The sequence below is a fragment of the Camelus dromedarius genome, chromosome 34 (genome assembly GCF_036321535.1).
Source record: "Camelus dromedarius isolate mCamDro1 chromosome 34, mCamDro1.pat, whole genome shotgun sequence".
Classification (NCBI taxonomy): Eukaryota; Metazoa; Chordata; class Mammalia; order Artiodactyla; family Camelidae; genus Camelus; species Camelus dromedarius.
In genome coordinates this window covers 3,138,333-3,152,279 of record NC_087469.1, presented here as the reverse complement: position 1 = coordinate 3,152,279, position 13,947 = coordinate 3,138,333, and the positions used below count along the sequence as shown (strand labels likewise).

The window sequence follows — 13,947 nt, the reverse complement described above, 5'->3', positions numbered from 1 at the left end:
AGTAAGTGGGTACAGAGTTTCAGCATGGGATCATGAACAAGTTCTGGAAGTGGACAGTGGTGATGGTTTGTGTTATAATGTGAGCGTTCTTAATGCCACTGAACTTAAAATGGTTAAAATGGTTAAAAACTGCATGTTCTGTATATTTCACCACAATTTTTTAAATTTACTTAAAAGGCAAAATAAAACAATGTTGATTAGGAAACTTAGTTTCTATCATCTTCAGTTGATAAAACTATGAATAAAAACAAAGAAATTATTGTTTTAAAAAAAGAAATGAGTTATAGTCATTTTACAACGTTGTGTCAAATTCCAGTGTAGAGCACAATTTTTCAGTTATACATGAACATGCGTATATTCATTGTCACATTTTTTTTCACTGTGAGCTACCACAAGATCTTGTATATATTGACTATAACTCAATAAAATGTTTAAAAAAAAAAAGAGTAAAAAAACAAAAAGAAATGAAATACTGCTACAACATGGATGAACTTTAAAAACATACTAAATGAAAAAACTACAAAACAAAAGGCCATATTTTGTGTGATTCTGTTTATATGAAATGTTTGGAATAGGCAAAGTCTATAGAGACAGACAATAGATTAGTGGCTGCCTGGTGCTGGGGCCGGGCGAGTGAGGAGTGACTGCCAGAGGGCAGGAGCTTCTTTGTGGGGTGCTGAAAATAATCTAAAAGGAGATGATGGTGGTCATCACACAACTCTGTAAATATACAAAAGGCCACTGAGTTTTATACTTTAAGAGCATGAAGGCTATGATATGTGAAGTAGATCTCAATAAAGCTGTTATGTGAAAAAGAGGAGGGTGAGACTTTCAAATTGTTTCCTCCCAGAGGGCTCGTTGGCTCTGATGCAAATTTGTCCGCTCACTCCCTAGAGATCCTTCAGGGATAGCCTTCCTCAACTAAACAAGAAAAGTTTGCCCTTTATTCGTTACAATTTGTAACTGAATAAAGGGAGTGTTCAATATAACTGAAACATTTTGCTGTGCACCTGAAAAGAACTTTTTAAATGAAATGTACTTCAATTAAAACAAATTAATAAAATAAAATGAAATGCTTCATCAACCTCAAAAAAAAAAAAAAAAGGGTGGAGGGAGTGTTCAAGTTGTCCTTTCCAAGATGACTTATCTCTACCGATACAGAGAAGCAGCTGGCAACTTTTGAATAGCAACTTTTCTCAGTAAAGCGAGGAAAACAAAAACTTGAGTTCTCTCTTACTGAGTGCTGGCAACTTTTGAATAGCAACTTTTCTCAGTAAAGCAAGGAAAACAAAAACTTGAGTTCTCTCTTACTGAGTGCTGGCAACTTTTGAATAGCAACTTTTCTCAGTAAAGCGAGGAAAACAAAAACTTGAGTTCTCTCTTACTGAGTGCTCTTGATGCATGTATTTATAATGGTGAGTGGAACCTAAATGAATTAAACTAACAACAAAAAACAAAACTATATAACCCTCTGACATCCTTCCTTAAACTCAATTCTATCTCTGATGTGACTGGGTCTCTGGGAATTTATTTCCTTTTCAAATGCTTGACCCTGAAAAAGAATGACCTTTTAAAGATAGTTTGTAGATTCTGTGATTTTCCAGAAAGACTGATTATGTGGTTCAGATAAGCAGTTTTCTTTAGTCTGATTTAAAAAAAAAAAAATCCTGTCTCATGTCCCCTCATAGGGATTTCTGCTAAATCTGAAATATAATACCTGGAATGGAGGTTTTACCTCATGCCTCAGGTATTTATTGAGTGACTCTATGCCAGGCACTGTGGCCGGTATTGGGAATACAGTGATATCCCTGCTTCCATCTTGTTCCCCACCCTCTTCAAGCTTGCAGTCTCATTGGAGACTTCAGTGGAGGCTTTGGTTTTGGAGGATAAAGATGCCTGTCTCCACCTGGAATGATATTGCTTATATGTGGAATCTAAAAATAGAAAAAAGACGACACTAATGAATTCATCTACAAAACAGAAACAGACTCCCAGACATAGTAAACAGTCTTATGGTTACTGGGGGAAAAGGCGATGGGAAGGGATAAATTTAGGAGTTCAAGATTTGCAAATACTAACTGCTGTATATAAAAATGGATTTTTAAAAAGTTTTTTTCTGTATAGCACAGGGAACTATATTCAGTATCTTGCAATAACCTTCAATGAAAAAGAATATGAAAACAAATACACATATGGGTATGTAAGATGGGGACATTATGCTGCACACCAGAAACTGACACATTGTAACTAACTATATACTTCAATTTAAAAAAAAAAAAAAAAAAGATGCCTGTTTCTTTTTCTCTTCTCCGTTCAGTTCCCAGGATGGGAGCTTGGTGTTAACTTCAGTTCTCAGCTTGGTCCTCTCTGGGAGTTCCCCATGCTCTTGCCCTTTTTTGTCCCTTCTCATGACACAAAAATTAACCTTGACCAATACTTAGGACCGTCTGTTCTTTGTTAGGTGGCTGGTTCACTTGGTAAACTAGGAAGTTTACTGAATTTTCTTTGTCATTCTTCTTAGATAAAATTATTGAGCCCAAAGAAATCGGTCATATAAAGTCCAAGGCAGGGACATGGGGTTTGCTATGTAGAGACATAGAGAACATTTTAGTGTCCTACTAATCACACCCTTGTTGAAAATGCAAAATAATAACAATTATAACCACTCATGTTTTTGCTCTATAGTGTAAAACTGCCTTCATATATGTCATATATATATGACATCACATTGTCAGATACATAGTTATTCCTCTTATCAGAATGTCAGCTCCAGGAGAAAAAGAATTTTACATTTTCCTCACTGTTGTGTTTCTAGACAGTGCTTGACAAATATTGATACTCAATGAATATTAGCCAGATGCAGGAATGAATGAATGATCAAAAATTACATAAAAAGAAGGTTCAGACAGACAAAGTGATGTGCTCAAAGTCAAAAAGCTACTGCAGTTTGAGCCCAGTAAAAAATCTTGGAAAAGGACACAAAAATATAATTTTCCAGAGAATACAGTCAAAGGTATTATGAATAACTGTTAAATCTTATTAGTCATCACAAAATTCATATTAACAAGAGACTTCTTTAGTGGTTTATTTTGGTAAATGTTTCATGTGCACTTGAAAATAATTTGTATTTTTCTGTTGTTGAGTGTAGTGTTCTGTCAATGACACTTAGGACAAGTTGATTGATACTGGTTTTCAAGTTGTCCATATAATTACTGATTTTTCAAATGTACTTCTATAATTTGCTAAGAAATCGTGAAGTATAATTATGGTCTTGTCTATTTTCTCCAATTTCATCTATTTTTGTATTATTTTGGTAGATGCATACCCTTTTAGTATTTTTATGTCTTCTTGATGACCCTTTTATCATTATGGAATGTCCCTTTTTATCTCTAGGTATATTCCTTATTTTGAAGTCTGCTTTTTTTATATTATTATAGTCACACCAATTTTCACTGTAGACATTTTTTCCACTCTCTTACTTTTAACCTATCTGTCTTTTGTTTAAAGTTTATATCTAAAGGGAACCCTTGCACACTGTTAGTGAGATTGTAAATTGGTGCAGCCACTAAGGAAAAAACAGTATGAAGGTTTTTCTAAAAATAGAATTACCATATGATCCAACAATTCTACTTTTGGGACTATATCTGAAGAAAATCAAAGCAACAAAAAATAATAACCTGATTAAAAAATGGGCAGAAGACCTGAATAAACATTTTTCCCAAAAAGGTCATACAGATAATCAAAACATGCATGAAAAGATGCTCAGCTTCGTTAATCACCAGAGAAATGCAATTAAAACCACAGTGAGATATCACCTCACACCTCTCAGAATGCCTCTTAAGAAAAAGACCACAAGTAACAAACACTGGAGAGGATGTGGAACCCTTGTATACTGTCAGTGGAAATGCAAATTGGTGCAGTCACTGTGGAAAACAGTAGGGAGGTTTCTCAAAAAACTAAAAATAGAACTACCATATGATTGAGCAACTCCACTTCTGGGTAATTATCTGAAAAAAATGAAAACTGTAATTTGAAAAGATACATGCACCCCAATGTTCACAGCAGCATTATTTACAATAGCAAAGATACGGAAGCAACTTAAGTGTTGACCAACAGATGATGAATAAAGGGGTGTGTGTGTGTGTGTGTGTGTGTGTGTGTGTGTAGGAATACTACTCAGACAAAAAAAATGAAATTTTGCCACTTGCAACAACATGGATAGACTTAGAGGGTATTATGCTAAGTGAAATGAGTCAGACAGCAAAAGACATATTGTGTGACATCACTTACATGTAGAATCCAAAAAATAAAGCAAACAATTGAATACAACAAAAAGGAAACAGACTCACAAATATAGAAAACAAACTAGTGGTTGCCAGGGGGGAGACAAAGGGGGAGGGACAAAATAGGGCCAGGAGATTAGGAGACGCAAAGTACTACATATAAAATCAATAAGCTGCAGGGATGTTTAGCACAGCACAGGGAATATAGCCAATTTTTTATAATAACTATAAATGGAATATAATACTTAAAATTTATGAATTATTATTATATTGTACACCTGAAACTTATAAATATTGTACATCAACTCTACCTCAATTTAAAAAAAATACTAAAAAATACCCCACTGTGTTGGGGAGATATCTGTACCCGCATGTTCATAGCAGGATTATCTACAGCAGCTAAAACATGGAAGCAACCTAAGTTGTCTATTAATGGATGAATGGATAAAGAAGTTGTGGTTTTCTATACAATGGAATATTATTCCGCCATAAAAAAGGAAGGAAATTTTGCCATTTTTGACAACATGGTTGGCCCCTAAGGGCCTTATGCTAAGTGAAATAAGTCAGCGAGAAAAAGACAAATATATGATCTCACTTATAAGTAGAAAAAGAAAAAGAGAGAGAAAGGGAAACCAGACTCATAGAAAAAGAGCTCAGATTTGTTGTTAGCAGAGTGTGGGTGCGGCGGGTAGGGCCTGAAATTCAATGAAGGTTGTCGAAAGGCACAAACTTCCAGTTATGAGGTAAATAAGTACTGGGAATGTAATGTACACCATGATAACTACTGTTAACACTGCTGTCTGGTATATTTGAAAATTGTTGAGAGTAAATTCTGAGTTCTCATCACAAGCAAAAAAAATCTTTCTCACTCTATTTTGTTTTTGTTTTTTGTTTTTTTTGGATCTGAATGAGATGATGAATGTTAACTAAATTTTTTGTTGCAATCATTTCACAGTATCTGTAGGCCAGATCATTTTGCTGCACATCTTATGCTCATGCAGCGCTGTATGTCAATTATATTTCAATAAAGCTGGGAAAAAATACATCTCTTATAAACAGCATATACTAGTAGAGTCTTGCTTTTTAAAAAATCTAGATAATCTCTGCCTTTTAATCAGAGTATTTAATTTATTAATATTCAATGACTCACTATTTGTAATATTATAGTGTCACCCCCAAATTTGTGTCTACCCAGAACCTCAGAATGTGACATCATCCGGAAATTGGGTCTTTGGGGATGGTAATTTGCCAAGGTCATTCTGAATTAGGAGAGAGCCTAAATCCAATGACTAGTGTCCTTATAAGAAAAGAACAGGACACAGAGAGACGAAGGCCATGTGAAGACAAAGACACATGATGTAGCGATGTAGGTACAAGACAAGAAACAAAGGATTGCTAGCAATCCCCAGAAGCGAGGGGAGAGGCAGGGAGCAGATTCTCCCTCAGAAGCCCTGCAAGACACCAATGTTGCCTGGCCCCTTGATTTTGTATCTCTGGCCACCTGAACTGTAAGAGAATAGATTTCTGTTTTGTTTTGTTTTTTTAATTGAAGTATAGTCAGTTACAATGTGTCAATTTCCAGTGTACAGTATACTGTTTCAGGCATACATATACATAAACATATATTCATTTTTGTATTCGTTTTCATTATAGGTTACTCCAAGATATTAAATATAGCTCCCTGTGCTCTACAGAAGAAATATGTTTTTTTCATCTATTTTATATATAGTAGTTAATATTTGCAAATCCTGAACTCCCAGTTTATCCCTTCACACCCCTTTTCCCCCCAGTAACCATAAGTTTGTTTACTATATCTGTGAGTCTGTTTCTGTTTTGTAGGTAAGTTTATTAGTGTCTTCTTTTTTTTTTTCTTTAGATTCCACAGAAACAAAAATTTCTGTTGCTGTAAATCACCTAATTTGTGGTAATTCATTACAGCAGCACTAGGAAACTAATACATTTATTGTAGTTATCAACATGGTTCAGTTTGTAACTACCATCTTGCTTTTTGTTTTTCTCTTTCCCATCTTTTGCTTTTTCCTCTTTTGTCTTTTTTATTTTTAATGAATATAGTGATTTAGTGATATAATAATTTTTAGTATTCCATTTTATTTCCCCTTGGTTTTTTATCTCTAGTTCTTTCTTTTATGTATATATATTTAAGTGGTTGTTCTAGGAATTCTTACCACATAACATTATAGCATTTCACATGTAATGAATAAATCTTAGAATAATATTACTTCGTGAACTCCACTCTCATCTTTTGTGTAAACAGTTTCTAGAGTCTCTCCCCCAAGCCTCCCATTTTCTCCCCCCATATTTTTGCCATCTTTTCCAGGACCTGATGATCTAATAGTAAGACCAGATTTTAGCCCCATCTTACGGACTTGAGCATATCTATTAACGCTGGATTTTGTTCATGAAGTAACTGGGAACAGAGAAGAATGCAGGAGTGGGCTAGTCTGAGGGGGTGAGGTGAGGGACTGCGGGCCAGGGCTGGGGGCCAGTGATGCCCAGTGTCATTGGGCCCTGGGCCTCCTTCAGAAGGAGCTTGGATTTTATTCTGATCAAGATTTTTCAACCCACTAATGGAAATTAAGCCGGGGAGTGACATGACAAGATTATCATTTAAAGGATTACTCTGGCTGAGCTGTGAAGAGGCTGGCCTGTAGGAGAGTGAAAATGGAAGCAGAGAGGCAGGTTTTAAGAGGCTGTTGCCTTAATCCAGGAAAAGCCAACGGGAAAGATTGATTTCTCTGAACTTCCCTGAAAGCCTGTTTTAAAACTCCATTTCTCTGAATCAGGATGTGGATTGAATAAGGGAGCAGCCTCAGACTGAGATGAAAGATGACATGGCCTGTGTGTACCACTGCTGCAGAGTCTGCTGTCAGATGTAATAAACTGCATTTACCTGAAGAGAATCAGGGAAGGGGCTGGAGGGAAGCAGGGATCAGCCACTTAGAAGGGCTTGCTCCCTCCTGCCGCTGACCCCTCCAGCTGACTGGAGGCTGCTGGAAGTGGGTGAGGCCAAATATTATGGGTTCTATTGGTTGCCTTGGCAATAGCTCATTCCAGCTTTTCTAAAGTTGAGGACATCCTCTTCCAAGTCGGAAAAGCAGTCCTTGAAAGTGTTTGGCTAAACTGCCAACTGTTACCCAGGCGCTGGGAAAGCTTTTCATGTGTGTTTGGAGGAAAAACCCGCCCCTTTTGAAGACTTACTGACTCTTTCCCCAGAAAGTCAAAACAGGTAGCCCCAGGCATTTCCTTTTCAGGAACTCTCTTCAGGGTCCTCCGTCACTGGCAGACGGTAAGGGGCTGGGGGAAGTGAGGAGTGAGGTGGGCGGTCTGCCCACCCCAAGGATTAGGGGTAGTGGGAACCTGGCAGAAATCATCCTGCCACTCCCCACTTGCAGACCCTGCTCCCAGACCGACATGTAGGTATCGGTCAACAGGCTCTACCTGGCAGCCTGGACCTGCCCGCTGGATCCCAGAGCAGAGCAGATGTTCCTCACTGTCAGGAGGGGATGGGAGCCTTGCAGTCAGCAGACTTAGGATGCGCTAAAACAGACCAGCACCAGAGAACCTATTTTTATGCACCAGTTTTTGTGGTTTGTGCTGAGATAGAGGGGCTGACAACATCTGTGCGTCTGCCCTCATAGCACTTACGTTCCAGAAGAGGAACAGGAGACGAGTAAGTTCCCCAGGAATGAAGGCTCTTGCAGCAGCCCCTGTTCTCAACTCCACTTCTCCCACAGATGGAGCCACCACACCATGCTCTTCTCTGACTCACCCTGGGTGTTGTAACCTGATCCACAAGTGCCCAAACACCGACTGGGTCATTGACTTGCCTCCAGCCTCTCCCTCCACTGTGCCTCCCTGAGTTCCAATCCTAGCCGGGATTCTTTCTGGGTTTTCCAAGCCCTTGGCCCCCTGGTTGCCTTGCGAGCTTGTCCAGGCTCTCCTTCCTCCATCCTGCCAGTGTCTTTGGAGCTATAATGAAGTTCACACCCCACTGTGCTTCCTGCTTGAGTTCACATTACAATAGTCCTGGCCATTGAATGTGGTTTCCCATACTGGGCCATCAATTTCATTTTCTTTTCCCTTTGGTTGCCCACCTCTCTGAAAAAAAAAAATTAATTTGACTAGGATTTTCTTTTGTAACAGTATTTCTCTCTCTAAATGCAGCTTGAATCCAACCATCATCTACCAGGCAATGGATCACAAATCTGACCACACATAGTTACCTGGGGAAATAGGATAATGATACGATATTTTTATCCCATCCAGACTCATGAATTGAGAATCGCTGAGGGTAGGACCAAGCCATCAGCATTTTTAAAAGCTCCCCAGGGGATTTAATGTGCAGCCAGGCTTGAGAACAACTTTCCAAGATGGTGTCCCAGTTGAGCTGAGTGAAGTGTGGTGGTTGGCAGGAATGCAGGACCAGGGAGAATGCGTGGATTACGAGGTTGGGTAAAGACAGGCAGCAGGCCAACAGTCAGCCAGCAAAGTCAGCCAGAGCTGGGTTTTCCTTACAGGACACATGCACCGCTTTGCTCTGCTACTAGATTTCTTGTTGGCAAAGTTTCTGTAGAGATCCAAGTCTGGCAGAGAATCACTGAGTTCTCCACTTTGAAGTCCTCATGGGGAGCAGAGCTGGGCTGGCATCCTCATGGACCGGGAAGCTTCAGGAGGTGCCCCAAGGAGCAGGGAAGAGGGGAAGGGAATCCCCTGACCCACGGCCCCCCAGCCACACAGCTGGGTGGGGGTTTTAACCTGGAGAATCGTGGCTCACAGCTGTCACCAATGGTTTCTCCTCAAGTTTGGAGTAAACAGGTGGAATGATCTCAGTGGTCAGGTAGCTCAGTCATTCCCAAGCCTGGGGGCACATTAAAATGTAAAAGACCCGAGAAAGAGAGAGAGAAAAAAAAAAAATCCCAGTTCCCACTCCATACCAACTGAACCAAAAACTATGGAGGGAAACCCAAGCAACTATGTTTTTAAAAAGTACCCCCAGGTGATTCTAATGTGTGGTAAGAGTTGAGAATCACTTCTAATCCAACACTCTCATTTGGTAGATGAGGAAACCACAGCCCAGGGGTTTAGACCATAAAGGATACTGGGCCGTCTATGAGCCATTTGGGGAGAAATCAGGTCAGTTCCTCATCCTGCCTTATGCACTGACACATATTCCAGAAACGTAAATGTAAAAAACTCAATCCTTAAAAAAGAAAGATAGAAAGAAGTATATGTGCATATTTATCTGCTAAAAAAAAAAAGGTAAAGAAACGCTCAACTTCTTTAGTTAGAAAAAGAAATGTAAATTCAAGCAACACTGAAATGTCCTTTTCCACAGAGAATATAAATAGGATTTTTGAAAGCCGAATGCTGAATGATGTGGGTGAGGCGGACACGGTGCCTTTCTCCTCTCTGCTGAATGTCCGCTCACCCACTGCTGGGAGCGATATTCATTGTTAAGCCTTTTGAGAAGCAATTTGAAAATAGCTATCAAAAACTTTGAAAATATCCTAGTGAGAGAAAGTTCTATTAGTCAGGATTTTCCAGAGAAACACAATTGATACAATGTGTATATATAGAGAGAAAGAGATGTATTTTAAGGACTTGGCTCATGCAGTTATGGGGACTGACAGTCCAAAATCTACAGGGTGAGCTAGAGACACAGACTGGAGACACAGAAGAGAGTCAATGCTGTAGTTCAAGCTCAAAGGTCATTAAGTTGGAGGCCCAGGAAAAAGCCAGGGGTTGCAGTTCAAGTCTAAACTCATCCACTGCAAAATTCCCTCTTGCTTGGTGGAGGGTCAGTCTCCCCCAGTCCCTCCGAGGCCTTCAACTGATTGGGTGAGGGCCACCTACATCATGAAGGGCATTCTTGCTTTACTCAAGTCCTCCAATTCAAATTTAATATCACTAATTATCAGAGAAATGCAAATCAAAACTACAATGAGGTATCACCTCACACCAGTCAGAATGGCCATCATTCAAAAGTTCACAAGTGACAAATGCTGGGGAGGCTGCGGAGAAAAGGGAACCCTCCTACACTGCTGGTGGGAATGCAGTTTGGTGCAGCCACTGTGGAAAACAGTATGGAGATTCCTCAATAGACTAGGAATAGACTTACCATATGACCCAGGAATCCCGCTCCTGGGCATATGTCTAGAAGGAACCCTACTTCAGAAAGACACCTGCACCCCAATGTTCATAGCAGCACTAGTTACAATAGCCAAGACATGGAAACAGCCTAAATGTCCATCAACAGATGACTGGATAAAGAAGATGTGGTATACTTATATGATGGAATACTATTCAGCCACAAAAACTGACAACATAATGCCATTTGCAGCAACATGGATGTTCCTAGAGAATGTCATTCTAAGTAAAGTAAGCCAGAAAGAGAAAGAAAAAAATACCATATGAGATTGCTCATATGTGGAATCTAAAAAAACAAAAATAACATAAATACAAAACAGAAACAGACTCATAGACATAGAATACAAACTTGTGGTTGCCAAGGGGGAGGGTGGTGGGAAGGGATAGACTGGGAGTTCAAAATTTGTAGATACTGACAGGCATATGTAGAATAGATAAACAAAATTATACTGTATAGCACAGGGAAATATATACAAGATCTTGTGGTAGCTCACAAAGAAAATGTGGCAATGAATATATATATATGTTCATGTATAACTGAAAAATTGTGCTCTACACTGGAATTTGACACAACATCGTAAAATGACTATAACTCAATGAAAATGTTTAAATAAATAAATAAATAAATATAATAAATAAGTTTAAATCCCATACAAAAATACCTTCACAGAAACATCCAGAATCATGTTTGACCAAATATCTGAGCACTCTGGCCCAGCCCATTTGACACATAAAATTAACCATCACAGATGTATTTCACAGTTAGACCCAACAGCATTTTAATCCCAATTTTGCCACTTAATATCTGCATGACTGTCTGAGCCTTCCTGTATCTGTAAAATATAAATAATAATATAAATCTATTGGGATTATGATAATTAAATCATATAATGAATATAAAGCACTTGTTACTGTACAGCACAAGGAACTATGCTCAATATGTTGTAATGAAAAAGAATATGAAAATGAATATATGTATTTATATGTGTGACTGAAGCATTGTGCTGTACACCAGAATTGACACAACATTGTGAACTGGCTATACTTCAATAAAAGAGAATGCAAAAAGAAAAAAGTGCCTGGTATAGAGTAAGTGCTTAATAAATGGTAGCCATTTTTATTATCTTTACTCATAGACTCCTCTTTGGGTGCTCTATACTAGGCAAATAATCTGAAATATAAAAAAAGTTTTATCATCAAAGGTGTTTATTGCTGTACTGGTTATAACACTGAAAAAATAGGAAATACTCTAAATATCCACCCATCAAAGAACGGCTAAAGAAGCTATAGTAGGAAAGAATATTAAGCAACCATTAAGACAGATAATTGCAGAGGGAGGATATGGCTCAGTTGCAGAGTGCATACTTAGCATGTACAAGGTCCTGGGTTCAATCCCCAGGCCCTCTATTTAAAAATAAATAAGTAAACCTAATTACCTCCCCCAAAAAACAAAAAAAGATCAGTTAAAAAAAAAAATAGATGACTGCAAAGTATCCTCAACACTACAGCAAAATAGTCATGTTATATAAAGTAATAAAGGCAGGAAACAAAAATTGTATACCTTGTATGTGATGTAAAAAAAGACAATGAAGTATTATTTTTTAAAATACATCAAAATATTAAGGGTAACGATTTCGTCTTTATTTCTGTATTTTCTAACTCAACAATGAATGAGCTTTTGTGTTTTAATAGTAATTTCATGTCTTAATAGTAATAATAATTAACTTTCATGAAAATTAAAGTAATTTTGTTTTAAAAACCTGTAGCTGCAGATTGCCCTCGGTGCTGAATTCTCCTTGGTGTGGTAGCAGAATGGCAACCAGGAACACTCTCTCCTAGCCTGGACCTTCTCCCTCTAGCTGGCCCCAAGCCTCCCCTGGACAGACAAGGTAGGCACATGGCAGTCTGGCCGCCAGGGTTCTTTGGATGGTTTACAGCCAGGCTGCCCCATGGAAATGGTCCAAATGTTTTTTCATCATTTGGCTCACTTGAGGAATAAGGCCCCACTTCCTGCTCTGCCACTGTATTATAGTAGATCCATTTTCTTGATTTCTTGAGAAAAAGTAAAAAGGGGTCCACAGGCATTAGGACTGTCTCCAGTTCCCCAGCTTGGAGGCGCAGGTAGCAAACGAAAGTCTGACACCCAGAGTCCCTGGAAAAACTCATGTCCCTGTGGCCTATGGGCTCCGTCCACAGTGCTGGGGGCCTAATCAGTATGAGGAAGAGAGATGTCCAGCTAAAATTACCAACTGCTCCAGGCCACAAAGTCTTGGCTGACCAACCAGCACCCAAGACCTGAGATAACTCCTTGCCTTGCCTCACCTCACAGGCTCATGTGATCAGGAAAACAGACTACTCCCCACAGAAATCAAAATTAAGAGAAGATTAGGAAAGGACAAAAGAAAAATGTTGTCTTCTCCCTGCAACTAAATACATATAACTAAAGCATACACGAGGCTCAGAATTCTGTCAGCGTGACCAAAGCTGACTTTCTGCTGGGGATGGAAAACCAGGAAACGATTTGTGCAGAAAATGAATAATTAAATCCTGGTCTCTGTAGTTATCAACATGAATGTGTCATTTCCCACAGGCAAGACCCGGAGCCAAAGAGAAACATGTGCATGGCCACCGTGGCATCACCAGGTCTCCACATTAGGGGTCGCCGCAGAGGATGGTGCTAGAGTGATCTTCAGCCATAGACTGGCTGGCCGTGCCCACAGGAGGGTGGGCATGCGAGTGAACCCGTCCGGCTCCAGGTGCAATGGGAAAGCAAACATCCCCTTGGCATTTCCCACCTTCCCTAGAGTGTCCTCTTCCTCTTTCACACATCTCTGCTTTTATCCTCTCCCCTCCCTTTCCAACATGTCCCTCCACCCTGGGTTGCACTGTGCTGCTTCCTGCAAGGGCTTGGCTAAATAAGAGGTCGTTAATAAAAGAGCAGACTGGCCTCAGAGCCCCTGCAGAGGTATGCACTAGTAATTAGAGGATTCTGTGGAAAAAAAAATTTTTTTCCATTATGAACAATAACACTCAATTGTTTGATATAATTCCCTCCATTCTTTACCTTGTGCATAATTTTCATTTGAGCTTTTGAGCATGATTGAGATGACACTGTGTACATGACGATGAAGCTTGCTTTATTTTCATTTAACAAGCATTTCCCCCAAATTATAGATTCATAAGAGGAACCATTTTTCACATTCTTATAATATTCCATTGCCATATTTTACTTAACTCTTTTTCTATTGTCATAATTCCTCTTTTTTAATTAAGAAATTTTTTTGAGGTATAATTGGCATATAACCTATCAGTTTCAGGTGTGTATAACATACTGATTTGACATCTGTATACATTGCAGAATGATTACCCCAACAAGTCTGGTTAACATCCATCCCTAGACATAGTTACAAAAAATTTTTAAGAGAAATTTTAAGATTTACTCTCTCAGCAACTTTGAAATGCGCATTCCAGTATTATTACCTGTAGTCACTATGCT

At 38.9% G+C, this 13,947-nt stretch overlaps 1 protein-coding gene across 6 annotated transcripts in view; it reads right to left on the bottom strand.

Moving 5' to 3' along the window:
• The window catches only part of FDX1 (ferredoxin 1), a 130,765-nt gene that overhangs the window by 24,254 nt on the left and 92,564 nt on the right, over positions 1-13,947 (bottom strand). The window contains exon 5 of one of the 6 annotated variants that reach the window (XM_064482026.1): positions 1,111-1,934. The exons of the other annotated variants lie outside the window; for them this stretch is intronic. The gene's annotated coding sequence lies outside the window, so the exon portion shown is untranslated. Of the gene's footprint in view, positions 1-1,110; positions 1,935-13,947 lie in introns of those variants that run through there. 6 annotated transcript variants of the gene reach the window in all.